The following is a 10,348-nucleotide window of genomic DNA, read 5'->3' on the forward strand; positions in this document are numbered from 1 at the left end:
TCGTGCATGCCCAGGGTTGAGAAACTAGTAAGGACCCAATAAGTGTTAGCTGCTGTGGCTTTTAATGGGATTGCCCTTGCTATGAAAATAGCTTGAATCCCGGCTCTGTCACTGGCTCTGGCTGAGGGCCCTAAGGATCCTGTGGCCCGCTGAGACTCAGTTTTCCCTGTGATACGAGGCAGACCTTTTCTTCGGAGCTGTGGCATACAGGTGGGGGTCCATAAATGCAGGCTCGTGCCCAAGTGGAGGAGGAGAGTGGAGGCCTCCATGGAGCTTCTCCAGGGTCCCCGGAGTCTCCAGAGCGTGCAGCTTGGCTCTTGGCTGACCTCGGACTCCCTTAGAAACCGGGTGAGTGAGCCAAACCTTGGTCCCTGGGGCTCAGGGCGGGGCGCTCCATGGAGACTGAGCCTGAACTTGGGTGCCCTGCAGGGACCAGCCAAAATGTGGCGGGCTGAGGGTACTTTGGTTACTTAGGGATGAGGGCTGGATGTTTACTTTCCCTTTTTTATTTAGAGGATTTTAACAGAAAGAAAAAGAAGGAGGAGAAGGAAGAGAATGACACCGACCTGGAATCTGCCCACTTCTCACCCCTTCCCCAACCCCCAGCTGGTCTGGTCCCATCGCTCACCTGGACCAGCACAGTAGCCTCCTCCCAGGGCTCCCAGCTCCACCCTTTACTTCCTAGTATATTTTCCCCAGAAAAGCCTGAGGATGTTGGGATCCCTGGGTGGCGCAGCGGTGTGGCGCAGCGGTGTGGCGCCTGCCTTTGGCCCAGGGCGCGATCCTGGAGACCCGGGATCGAATCCCACGTCGGGCTCCCGGTGCATGGAGCCTGCTTCTCCCTCTGCCTGTGTTTCTGCCTCTCTCTCTCTCTCTCTCTTTCTCTGTGTGATGACTATCATAAATAAATAAAATTAAAAAAAAAAAAAAAAAAAGCCTGAGGATGCCTGTGAACACCTGAGTCAGGTCCTGTCCCTCCTCTGCCTAGATCCCTCCATGGCTCCCACCTTCTTTAGAGTAATAGCCAAAGTCCTGCCCAAAGAGCACAGGCCCTGCACTATTTACCTCCGTCGTGAAGGTGAACTTCCTTTTCACCTCTCTTTCCAGGTCTTCCCCTTGCTCACTCCTTCTAGCCACGGCAGCCTCCTGGCTATCCTTGATTATTTATTAATTGAATTCAAGAATCCTTTGAGCGATTTCTTTTGCTTCCAATTTACAGATGAGGAAACTGAGGCACACATCTCAAGACTTTTCTTACAGTTTAGGTGTCTCCACTTAAACATCACTTTCTCTGAGAGACCATTCCATGCTGTCATATTTATTTAATCACTCCTCTGAAATTGCTCAGCATTTGGCCTATGCTCACTCAGTCTTTGTGGAATGAGTGAATGGACACAGTGAGAGCTATTAGAATCCCCAGTTATAGACCTGGGATGTCTATATCCCTTGCCCTGTCTTCTCCTAATGCTTCAGCCCATCTATTTTACAGGTGGAGAGGATGTGGCAAAGCTAGGCTCTAAGCTGGCCCAGGGACTGGGCCACTGTGATCATGGATGGGCTTTCTGCTGCCTGCCAGATCCCAGGCTCCCTCCTCCCTGGATGGAGCTGGGGAACCCTGCCAAATTCTCACTCCAACCTTCCAACATTCGTTTATTCAGTGGATATTTATCGATGCCCGCTGGGGACTTTGGTGGCACTGGAAACAGAGTCGCACTCAGGTTTGAAACAGGGAGACCAAGGACTTAATGTGCAACCTCATCCAAATATGATAACTGCACTGGCACCTCCCCGAGGCTGCTCTGGCCCCTCTCCAATCTGCTCTGGGGCCTCGGAAACTCGAAGGTTTCCCCCACCTCTGCCTGCTGGAAAACCTGTCCCTGGTTCTCTGGAGGTCTTCAGAAAAACACCTGACCCTCCCCTGATCTATAGGGTAGCCTTGTCAGGACTCTGCCCACCTGTCCAGCCACATCCCCCTCTTCTCCCCTCATCCCCATCCAGCAACACTGCCCTTCCTTCTGTTCCTAAAATATTCTTACTTTGCTTCCAACCACAGGGCCTTTGCTCTAGCTGTTTTCCAGTCTGGAATGCCCTTCCATCCCATCTCCCCATGGCTAGTATTTTCTGATCATTTAGGTCTCTGTTTAAATGTCACCTCCTCTGAGAGACCTTTTCATACCCTGTCCTATTTATTACAATTATGGCCCCATTTTATTTAACTGTGGCTCCTCTCTGAAATTGCCCAACGTTTGGCCTGTGCTCACTCAATTTTTGCAGAATGAATGAGTGGATACAATGTGAGGTGTCAGGAGAAAGGTATCCCAGAACTGTTGATGCCTTATGGAGGCAGCTGCCCCACTGTGGAAGAGGCAGAGGGGCTGGCACCGGGATGAGGACAAATTTGGGAACAGCAAAGTAAGTAAAGAGGAGAAGAGTGTTTAGTTGAAGGACCATCAGGGGCAAAGCCCTAGAGGTGGATGAGGGAGAACCTGGCATGTCCTGATTCCTCCCTCACCCCCCATCTCCTGCTCCACTCCCCTCATTCATGCCACTCTGGCAAACAGCCTCCTCACCGCTCCTCAAAAATGCCTATTCCTACCTCAGGGCCTCTGTATTTCCTGTTTCCCCTCTGCCTGCAATACTTTTCCTTCCTGCCTTGGCATTCTTTCTTCTTCACTTCATTTCCATCTTTGCTCAAATGCCACCTTCTTTTTATTTATTTATTTATTTTTTATTTATTTATGATAGGCACACAGTGAGAGAGAGGGAGACAGAGACACAGGCAGAGGGAGAAGCAGGCTCCATGCACCGGGAGCCCGACGTGGGACTCGATCCCGGGTCTCCAGGATCGCGCCCTGGGCCAAAGGCAGGCGCTAAACCGCTGCGCCACCCAGGGATCCCAAATGCCACCTTCTTGGAGAAGTCCTCCCTGACTGCATCTCCACCTAAAACAGGCCCCAACCCATCTCTACCAAACTCTACCCCTCACATACCTCAATTTTTCTTCCTTGCTAATTTTAATACATTTTACTCTGTTTTCTTACTTGTTTGTCTCAATCAGGATGTCAGCTCTCTAAGGACAGGGATCATTGTCTTGTTCGAAGCTGAGTCCCCAGCAACTAGAACAGTGTCTGGCACATGGAAGGTGCTCAAATAAATAGCTGTTGGGTGAACAGGTGGTTGGACAAACAGGGCATCATGGAGTGTGGCTGGAGTGTTTAGTGCTGATGAACCTGGAGTGGGGACAGTCTCCAGATGCCACAGATGGTGGGGATGGAGGGGCTCCAGCACCTCCCTGGAGTTCAAACTTGACCCTGAGGATTGTGGGAGCCATTGACTGATTCTTAGCAGGGGAGGAACTCAGTGAGGATTGTTTCTCAAAAGACTCTTTGCAAACCAAGTCTCCCGCCAGCCAGCTGGGTGCCAGAAACAGAAAGGGGAGTAGATTGTTCTGACACCAGAAAGGCTAAATGTATCCACAGAGCTAAACTCAAAAACTTTGCCTTAAGGGGAGGGATTTAAAAAGTTAAGTAGAAGAAAATGATACAGTTTGATACTGCTTATACCAATTACTGAAAAACAGAATGTGAAACTATGTATCAAGTTTATAAAAACCTGAAGAGAGTAGTGTGCTCTGGTGTGCCTGGCACCCTGGAGGAGGTGACAGAGGCCACCTCAGTTCAAATCCTAGCACCACCACACACCAATAGTAGGATTCTGGGCAAGTTACTTCACTGTTCCGTGCTTTAGTTTCTTCATCTGTAAAAAGGGATGAGACAGTGGCACCTCCCCTCATAGGGTTGCTGGGAAGCTTAAATGAATTAATTCTTGTAAAGCACAGAACAAGGGGGGTCAGTTCGGTATCATTCTTTTTATTTAAGTAGTTGTTTCGGTAGTGGGGGAGGGGAGTGGAAGTGGGAAGGTGAACACTGGTGACTTCGTTTTAACCATAAGGGATGTCTTTTAATTTTTGATTGTTAGTTATTTTGATTGAGGCACAACTTACCCCTGATGGAGTGCACAAATCCTTCGGTGGGCAGGTCTGTGGGGTTTTTTTTTGTGGGGGGGATTTTATTTATTTATTTGTTTGTTTATTTATTTGATAGAGAGCAGCACAAGCAGGGGGAGTGGCAGACAGAGGAAGAGGGAGAAGCAGCCCTGCTGAGCAGAGAGCCTGATGACATGGGGCTCCATCCCAGGACCCTGGGATCATGACCTGAGCCGAAGGTAGGCACTTAACCAACAGAGCCACACAGGCACCCAGCTCTGCGATTTAAAAAAAAAAAAAAAAAAAAAATTTTTTTTTTTATTTATTTAAGTTTCAGGGAGCAGAGGGAGAGACAAGCAGACTCCAAGATAAGTGACTAAGTGACACAGGGTTTGATCCCAGGACCCTGAGATGAAATCAGTGGTCGGATGCTTAACTGATTGAGCCATTGAAGCACCCTGCTCCATGAATTTTTATATATGTATAGATTCCTGTGGCCACCAACTAGTCCACTCCCCTGCTGCATACCTTTTATTTGTGCCCTGTGCCAGGCAACCTTATAGAAATTCTATCACCATAGATTAATTTGGCCTGCACTTGATCCCACATGGGATCATATTATGATCTTTAAAAGTTATTTTATTTTTATTTTAAAGATTTTGTTTATTTATTCATGAGAGATACACAGAGAGAGGCGGAGACACAGGCAGAAGGAGAAGCAGGCTCCCCGGAGGGAGCCCAAGGAGCCCAATGCGGGACTCGATCCCAGGACCAGGATCATGCCCTGAGCCAAAGGCAGACGTTCAACTGCTAAGCCATCCAGGCATCCCTGATTTTTTTTTTAATATCTGGGTTGTTCTTTTTTTTTAATTTATGATAGGCACACAGTGAGAGAGAGAGAGGCAGAGACACAGGCAGAGGGAGTAGCAGGCTCCATGCACTGGGAGCCCGACATGGGATTCGATCCCGGGTCTCCAGGATCGCGCCCTGGGCCAAAGGCAGGCACTAAACCGCTGCGCCACCCAGGGATCCCTGGGTTTTTTTTTTTTTAATATTTATTTATTTATTTATTTATTTATTTATTTATTTATTTATTTATGATAGTCACAGAGAGAGAGAGAGGCAGGGACACAGGCAGAGGGAGAAGCAGGCTCCTTGCACCGGGAGCCCGACGTGGGATTCGATCGCGGGTCTCCAGGATCGTGCCCTGGGCCAAAGGCAGGCGCCAAACCGTTGCGCCACCCAGGGATCCCAATATCTGGGGTTTTTATGCCTGGATTCTTTCACTCAACATGTTTTGCTTTTTCTATTGAAATGAAATTTACATAGCATAAAATTTACCTTTCTTAAGTGTATGATCCCAGTGATTTTCAATATATTCACAAAAAACATGATGGGTTGTGTTGTTGTTGCTGTTGTTTTTAAATTTATTTGTTTAGGGATGCCTGGGTGGCTCAGAGGTTGAGCGCCTGCCTTCGGCCCAGGGTGTGAGCCTGGAGTCCTGGGATCAAGTCCCACATAGAGCCTGCTTCTCTCTCTGCCTGTGTCTTTGTTTCTCTCTCTGTGTGTGTCTCTCATGAACAAATAAATAAATAAAATCTTTTTAAAAATAAGTTTATTTATTTTTAGTAATCTCTACACCTAACTTAGGGCTCAAACTCACAACCTCAAGATCAAGAGTCATATGTTCTTCTGAGCCAGCCAGACACCCCAAGAACATGATGTTTTTGAAGTTCATCTGTAATGTTGTATATAGCAATAGTTTATTCCTTTTTATTTTTACTGGTATTCAAGGATATGGATGGACCACTGTTTCTTCTTTTTATAATAGTTGATTCTGTATGCACGTGTGTGTGTGTTCAATTGAAGTATAGTTGTGTACAATATTATATTGTGTATAATATTATATTAGTTTCAGATGTACAACATAGTGACTTGACAATTATATACACTATGAAGTGCTCCCTGTGATGTGTAATTACCATCTGTTACCATACAAGATTATCAGCATATTATTGACTCTTTTTCCTATGCTGTACTTTTCATCCCCATGACTTCATTATTTTAAAACTGGAGGGGATCCCTGGGTGGCTCAGAGGTTTTGCGCCTGCCTTTGGCCCAGGGCGCCATCCTGGAGTCCCGGGATCGAGTCCCGCGTCGGGCTGCCGGCATGGAGCCCGCTTCTCCCTCTGCCTCTCTCTCTCTCTCTCTCTCATAAATGAATAAATAAATATTAAAAAAAAAAAAAATGGAAGTTGGGCAGCCCGGCGGTACAGCAGTTTAGCGCCACCTTCAGCCCAGGGCGTGATCCTGGAGACCCGGGATGGAGTCCCACCTCGGGCTCCCTGTACGGAGCCTGCTTTCTCCCTCTGCCTGTCTCTCTGCCTCTCTCTCTTTGTATCTGTCGTGAACAAATAAATAAAAAATCTTTAAAAAAAAATAAAAACAAAAACAAAACCCTGGAAGTTTGTGTTTCTTAATCTCCTTCACCTATTTCACCCATCTCTCCAGTCCCTGTCCCTCTGGCAATCACTAGGTTGTTCTGTGTATTAGTGAGTCTGTTTCTGATTTTGTTTGTTTTGTTTTTTTAGATTCTACATGCAAATGAAATCACATGGTATTTGTCTGACTTAACACTCTCTAGGACCATCCATGTTGTCCCAAATGTCAAGATTTTGCTGTTTTTTTTAATAGATGAATAATAATTTATTTTATATGTATACCACATCTTCTTCTTCTGTTTCTTTTTTTTTTAAGATTTTATTTATTTATTCATGAGAGACACACACACAGAGGCAGAGACACAGGCAGAAGGAGAAGCAGGCCATGCAGGGCGCCTGATGTGGGACTCAATCCTGGGACTCCAGGATCACAACTTGAGCTGAAGGCAGATGCTCAACCACTGAGCCACTCAGGCATCCTGCACATCTTTATACATCCATCTATTGATGGACATTTATGTTACTGCCATATATTGGCTATTAAAAATAATACTGCAGGAGACAAAAGGAGGAATATATCTTTTCAAATTAGCTTTCACTTTCTCTGGGTAAATACCCAGAAGTGGAATCACTGGATCAGACCAGTTTTTGATCTATTCATTTGTGAGGGTTTTTTTTTAAGATTTTATTTATTTATTGAAGAGAGAGTGAGAAGTGAGCAAGAGAGAGAAGGAACACACAAGCAGTGGGGGGGGGGGGGGGCAAAGGGAAAGGGAGAAGCAGGCTCCATACCCAGTGCAGAGCCCCAGTGCAGAGCCTCACATGGGGCTTGATCTCACCACCCTGAGATCTTGACCTGAGCAGAAACCAAAGGTCAGAGGCTTAGCCAATTGAGCCTTGCAAACACTTTCTTTTATAAGATTTTATTTATTTATTCATGAGAGACACAGAGAGAGAGAGAGGCAGAGACACAGGCAGAGGAAGAAGCAGGCTCCAAGCAGGGAGCCCGACGTGGGATTCAATCCGGAGCCTCCAGGATCACGCCCTGGGCCAAAGGCAGGCGCCAAACCACTGAGCCACCTGGGGATCCTCTTTCTTTTCTTTTCTCTTTTTCTTTCTTTCTTTCTTTCTTTCTTTCTTTCTTTCTTTCTTTCTTTCTTTCTTCTTTCTTTCTCTCTCTCTCTTCCTTCCTTCCTTCTTTCTCTTTTCTTTTCTTTTCTTTTCTTTTCTTTTCTTTCTCTCTCTCTTTCTCTCTTTTTCTTTCCCTTCCTCTCCTCCCCTTTCCTCCCCTCTCCTCCCCTCTCCTTTCCTTTTGAAATCTCTATATACCCAAGGTGGGGCTTAAACTCACAACCCCTACTCCCATTAAGCGTTTCCATGCTCCACCCACTGAGCCAGCCAGGAGACCCTCCAAGTGGGGTGGCTTTTCATTGGCTTAGTTGTGACTCTCATTGGTCAGGCTGTTGCTGGCTCAGGAGAAAATCTTCCTCCCGCTAGTAACAGGACAGTAAAAGTACAGGCTTTTTCCAGTTGAGAATGTAAAGGGCTCTTTCTATGTGAGAGCTCCCCCTCTGGGCTTCTCAACTCTATTTTAGTGAGATTAATGTTTATTAATTTTAACTCTTCTCAACAGGATGCAAATGGCTTTGGCTGTCTCCTAACTCACCTCAGATAATTAATTATTCCAAGCTTGCCTCTCATCTGCTTTCCTGGGGCACCTCTTCTTTCCCCAGGGGCAGGTTTTCTCTGGGTTTCCAAGTTACCTTACCTTGGCTTCTATCTCCACCTTTGTAGGAAGTGGCCAATTGTAAGGGAGGGAGATGGCTTGGGCTTGGATCCCTGCCATCTGTGTGGCCTTGGGGCTGGGACTAACTTTCTCTGAACCTCAGGTTACCCATCTGACAGTGCAGATGTTAATACATGCACTCATCTGCTTCAGGTGGGGGATTCAGTCAGGTGCTAGGCTCAGATTTCTCAGAACCAGACTGAGCACCAGGGTGGGAACTAGGGTGAAGAGAGTGAAGCATTCACTCAGGTACAACATTTAAGGGGTGCCAAAAATCAAGACACATAATATTTATTTATTATATTTATTTTTTAAATATTTTATTTACTTATATGAGAGAGTAAGTGAGAAAGAGAACACAAGCAGGGGGAGCAGCATAGGGAGAGGGAGAAGCAGACTTTCCCCATTGAGCAGGGAGCTCGAGGCTGGGCTCCATCCCAGGACTCTGGGATCATGACCTAAGCTGAAGGCAGATGCTTTACCTACTGAGCCACCCAGGTGCCCCAAGACACACAATGCTTTAATCCAATAATTTTTGACATCAAAATCCATGCAAAAAGCCTAGATGAAGACAGGATCAGTTATCCCAATCTTTCCCTTTTGCCTCAGACAGCAATATGGCTTTGCTCCATGTAGCACTGTTACTGATCCTGTCTTTACTTAATATTTTGATCATAATAGATTTTTTAAAAATATTTTATTTATATATTCATGAGACAGAGAGAGAGAGAGAGAGAGAGAGAGGCAGAGACACAGGCAGGGGGAGAAGCAGGCTCCATGCCAGGAGCCTGACGTGGGACTTGATCCTGAGTCTCCAGGATCACATCCTGGGCTGAAGGTGGCGCTAAGCTGCTGAGCCACCTGGGCTATGCTAAAAAGTTAATTTTGATTTTATTTTTTATTTTTTATTTTTTTTAAAGATTTATTTATTTATTTATTCAGAGAGAGCGAAAGAGAGGCAGAGACACAGGCAGAGGGAGAAGCAGGCTCCATGCACCAGGAGCCCGATGTGGGACTCGATCCTGGGTCTCCAGGATCACACCCCGGGCTGCCGGCGGCGCTAAACCGCTGCGCCACCGGGGCTGCCCTAATTTTGATTTTAAAATAGTGCTTTTTATTATTTAAAAATGGTGGTTTTAGGGCAGCCCCGGTGGCACAGCGGTTTGGCACCGCCTGCAGCCTATGGTGTGATCCTGGAGACCTGGGATTGAGTCCCACATCGGGCTCCCTGCATGGAGCCTGCTTCTCCCTCTCCCTCTGCCTGTGTCTCTGTGTCTATGAATAAATAAATAAAATCTTAAAAAAATAAAAAATAAAAAGGGTGGTTTTAAAATAGTGATTAAAATTATTTATCTTTTTTAAAAAGATTTATTTATTCATAAGAGACACAGACTGAAAGAGAGGCAGAAACACAGGTAGAGGGAGAACCAGGCTCCCCACTGGGAGCCCGATGCGATAACGGGCTTATTTGAGAGAGTAAGTGAGAAAGAGAACACAAGCATGGGGAGCAGCATAGGGAGAGGGAGAAGCAGACTTCCCATTGAGCAGGGAGCAGACTTCCCATTGAGCAGATCCCGGGGTCACGACCTGAGCTGAAGGCAGGTGCCCAACCACTGAGCCACCCAGAGGTCCCTAAAATTATTTATCTTGATGACAGGTGCCCCCTTAGATTTTGCATGCCTCATCCTCATCCTAGAGCTGCTGGGCACAAAGGAGGAGCTCTGTAAGCATTATGGTATAATTATTACCTACAATATCTACCTTATATTACCTAAAGCCTCCCTCACAATTGACTGGTTTCTCTTCATTCGGTTTTTTGACCGAAGTTGTATCTCTGGTGACATCAGTTTTGAATCTGTTGTCTAGAATATTGACTCCAAGATAGCTTACACTAAATGAAGTTGAAAGGCTAGATCTTCCTGGAAAACTATGGAGGAAGGTTTAACTGTGTCAGAGGCTTAGGGAGGTTGGAATGTTGTGGCAGGATTATGTTTGACCAGCTTATCTCTGCTCCCTTTCCCCCACCACCCGAAATCCCCAATCAAAACACAGCTGAGAAAGACTGTCCGTACCAGGTATAAGCAAGGATTGGGAGTTACTGGGACTTTCACAGTGTCTACTTGGAGTGTAAAGCAG

The sequence above is a fragment of the Canis lupus genome, chromosome 19 (genome assembly GCF_048164855.1).
Source record: "Canis lupus baileyi chromosome 19, mCanLup2.hap1, whole genome shotgun sequence".
Taxonomy (NCBI): Eukaryota; Metazoa; Chordata; class Mammalia; order Carnivora; family Canidae; genus Canis; species Canis lupus.